Consider the following 4,735-nt stretch of genomic DNA (forward strand, 5'->3'; position numbering starts at 1 on the left):
CAATAGCAGCCAGACAAGCCTGTTCTCATTCAGCCTATGCCAGGCTCTCCAGCCTGGTCTCGTTAAGTTTCGTTATCATGAAATAACGTGATAATATCATGTAATAACGTGATAAATATCTTGTCAAAACGTGAAAATATCATATCTTGAAATAACATGATATTTTCACGTTATAACGTGAAAATATCATTATCACGAAATAACGTGATAGTTTCATGTAATAACATGAAACATATCTTGTTAAAACGCGAAAAAGATCTTGTTAAAACGTGAAAAAGATCTTGTTATAACAAGAAACTTTCACGTAATTACTTGAAACTTTCACGTAATTACCTGATACTGAGCCTTTTATTTATTTCTAGTGTGACAGCAATACACCACCGTAGTGTGTGTATAACGGGTCTTGGGTTGTGTGTGTGTGTGAGTGTGTGTGTGTGTGTGTGCGTGTGAGTGTAGCGGGTCTTGGGTCGTGTGTGTGTGTGTAACGTTCATACCTGGCTCAGTGGATCAGCACGTGGAGCATTTGTGTGTGTGTGAAAACAGCGATCGCACTCACGCTCTGAGACTGCCAGCAGGAGGCGCTCTCTGCTCGTTTCCAATGGAGCTCCAGAGTGCTTCATCAGGCTGTTGTGTGCTCCTAACTTCACACTTTAGCCTGATCTAGCCTTTACACTTTAGCCTACACGGTTATCAACTTTACACTTTACACTTTAGCCTACACGCTTATCAACTCTTGTGTGCTCCTAACTTTACACTTTAGCCTGCACGGTTATCAACTTTACACTTTAGCCTGATCTAGCCTTTACACTTTAGCCTACACGGTTATCAACTTTACACTTTACACTTTAGCCTACATGGTTATCAACTTTACACTTTAGCCTGATCTAGCCTTTACACTTTAGCCTACACGGTTATCTTTTACCAGAGTAGAGATCTAGCTAGTCTATGTTTTGTGCTCCTAACTTTACACTTTAGCCTACACGCTTATCAACTTTACACTTTAGCCACACACTTATCAACTTTACACTTTAGCCCACACGGTTATCAACTTTACACTTTACACTTTAGCCTACAAAGTTATCAACTTTACACTTTAGCCTACACGCTTATCAACTTTACACTTTAGCCACACGCTTATCAACTTTACACTTTACCCTACACGCTTATCAACTTTACACTTTAGCCTACACGGTTATCAACTTTACACTTTACGCTTTAGCCTACACGCTTATCAACTTTACACTTTAGCCTACACGGTTATCAACTTTACACTTTACACTTTAGCCTACAACGTTATCAACTTTACACTTTACACTTTAGCCTACACGCTAATCAACTTTACACTTTACACTTTAGCCTACACGCTAATCAACTTTACACTTTAGCCTACACGCTTATCAACTTTACACTTTACACTTTAGCCTACACGCTAATCAACTTTTACACTTTACACTTTAGCCTACACGGTTATCAACTTTACACTTTAGCCTACACGGTTATCAACTTTTACACTTTAGCCTACACGGTTATCAACTTTTACCAGAGTAGAGATCTAGCTAGTCTATGTTTTGTGCTCCTAACTTTACACTTTAGCCTATACGGTTATCAACTTTACACTTTATCCTACATGGTTATCAACTTTTACCAGAGTAGAGATCTAGCTAGTCTATGTTTTGTGCTCCTAACTTTACACTTTAGCCTGCACGGTTATCTTTTACCAGAGTAGAGATCTAGCTAGTCTATGTTGTGTGCTCCTAACTTTACACTTTAGCCTACACGGTTATCAACTTTACACTTTAGCCTATACGGTTTTCAACTTTACACTTTACACTTTAGCCTACACTGTTATCAACTTTTACCAGAGTAAAGATCTAGCTAGTCTATGTTCCTAACTTTACACTTTAGCCTACACGGTTATCAACTTTTACCAGAGTAGAGATCTAGCTAGTCTATGTTTTGAATGTCAAGCGAATGTCTAATGTTATGTTAAATTTACATTTAGAGCAGAGAGTGAGAGCAGCCTGGACACTTCTTGGACACACACACACACACACACACACATATGGAGTTCTTATTGTAAATTAAATGTGGGGTACACACACACACACACACACACACACACACATGGAGCTCACGTTAAATGTGGGGCTAAGTTAAGCGACTAGGGGTTAGTGCCTTCAACTGTCCAATGTGACCAACCAGAGAATAATTTATTCCTTTAATCCTAATTTAATAATTTTACCTTGAAAGACTTTTTTCAGGTGTAAAATATGAAACCCCTTAATTTTGCATTTAATGTTTAAATGTTTTGCTGTTAAGGAGTTGGTCAAGGGTTTTTATATTCTTATTACCCCTGAATTAAATTCTTGGGTAAAATTCAGGGGTAACAGGCACATTTTCTACTGACTTTGTTGTTGATCTGTGCGCTTTTCAACCGAAAATGTCCTGATTTTTTTCAGTCCCAAACGGGTTCGGTCTTAATTTGTATCATTTTACACGGGCTCGGGCTTTCACTCCGGCTTGCGTGGTAAATTAGTGGTCAGGTATGTGCGCGCCCACATTTCAATAATGTCGAGCTGTAAACGGGTTCAAGCCTTTTAAAAGCTGTCAATCAAAATGGACTTGTTGGGCTCGGGCCTTATCATAAGGTCATAAGGTCATAATGTGAAGCACACAACACAACAGCGAGAGTCATCGTGAGCACCTTCCCCTCTGGAGGGCTGTTCCACTCTTTAGAGTCATCGTGAGCACCTTCCCCTCTGGAGGACTGTTCCACTCTCTAGAGTCCTTTAGCCCCAATAACGCCACATGAAGCTGAGCAAAGATCATTAAGGGCGGAGCAAGATACTTCATGAGAAGCCACTTCCTGGAACCCGAATCGCAAGAGGGATGGGGGGCAAAATCCCCCTTTATGCAGAGCTGTTCCATAGACCTCTGAAGTTCGCCTACAAAAAAGCTGCCATCTTTGAGATTCGGTATGGGAAAATAACATGGGGATTTTGATTTATCACACCTGTTAAACTCTCGCGGGGACGATAAAGTCTTAAATGCAGACGTTTTCCTTAACACACTTTTGTCCTCTGACTTCTTGTGCATACTGTGATCTCCAGTACATGAAGTTGGCACACTTTAATTTTTGCTACCCCAGAGCTAACTGGCTAACTAACTGAATGGCAAGTTGCATGGCAAGTTAGTTCTGGGGTAGCAAAAATCAAAGTCTGCCACCTTCGCGTACCGGTGATTACAGTATCCTCTCGAAGGCAGAGGACAATTAAGTGTGTTCAGGAAAACACCTGAATTTCCAATTTTGTCATCAACGCCAGAGTTTAACAGGTGTGATAATTCCAAATCCCCATGTTAATTTCCCATAGGAAAAATCGTCAGATACCGCATCTCCTTATATGGGCAAAGATGGTAGCTTTTTTGTAGGCGAACTTCAGAGGTCTATTGAAGTCTATGGACATGACACGCATGACACACCCCCTTTATGCAGAGGAAGTGATCCCCGTTTTGTGCCCATAGACATAGGCCCTTTCCGAAACGGATCCCTACTCACTTCGACTCGGTTAGCGAGTGAACTTCCTTTTCAAGTCCACTCGTGGGTGCGGAGAACACTCGCATTTGAAGGGTTAGGGGGTTAAAACAGCGCTATATTTCGGATGCGCTTGAAGGGAGAAGGAAGTTGACGTCATATTCGTTTTCATAGAAATTATGAAGGCAATATATATTAAATCGCCAATTAAGATGTTCTGGACACCCCTGTGTATTAGGATATACATCCCTCTTCTCTCCTTTCATTACTATGAGTGAGAAGTTGCATTTTATGCTTTATTTAACATCAAATTATAAACGTGCTGTAAATGCGACCTGCACATGTGTTTAAATATTACAGCCTACTTCTGTACGATCTTGCACATTTTACTGAGTATCAAACTAAACATGAGTTGTTACAATGTAGCTTAAATCACGCTTTTGTCTGTAAATGCTGTCATACGGACCGAAAAACAACTGGCAGGGAGATACGCGAGCTGCACGAACACTTGAAAACGGTTGCACCTGCGTTTCAAGACAGCATCGATGCTGACTTGCTCCTGGAGGCGTGGTAGCCCCTCTCCCTAGGCACTTCACTCGACTCAAAATTCGTTTCGGATGATACTTAATGTGGCGGACCCTCGCGTGAACGCGCAAACGAAGTGGAAGTATGTAGGACTAGGGTTTAGGGGCTGGTTTCGGAAAGGGCCATAAACTACGACGACGTATCTTGCTCCGCCTTAAGGATCTTTGAGCTGAGGACTCCTCTAATGCCTGATTGGCTATGAAGCTGATGACTCCTCTAACGCCTGATTGGCTATGAAGCTGATGACTCCTCTGATGCCTGATTGGCTATGAAGCTGAGGACTCCTCTAACGCCTGATTGGCTATGAAGCTGATGACTCCTCTAACGCCTGATTGGCTATGAAGCTGATGACTCCTCTGATGCCTGTCTCCAGTAACCTCCACTCAAGAACATCCTCCTCCACTTTCTTCTTGTTCCCTCCCTTTCTTTCTCTCCCTCTCTTTCTTTCTCTCCCTATCTTTTTCCCTCTCCCCCCTCTTCCCATCTCTATCCCTTTCTTTCTCTTCCTTCCTTTGTCTTTCTGTACGGTAGTGTGTGTTGTCAGTGAGTGTGTAGTAGGGTAGTGTGTGTTGTGGGTAGTGTGTGTTGTCAGTGAGTGTGTTGTTTGTAGTACGCTGC

The sequence above is a fragment of the Sardina pilchardus genome, chromosome 11, assembly GCF_963854185.1.
Source record: "Sardina pilchardus chromosome 11, fSarPil1.1, whole genome shotgun sequence".
NCBI classification, from domain to species: Eukaryota; Metazoa; Chordata; class Actinopteri; order Clupeiformes; family Clupeidae; genus Sardina; species Sardina pilchardus.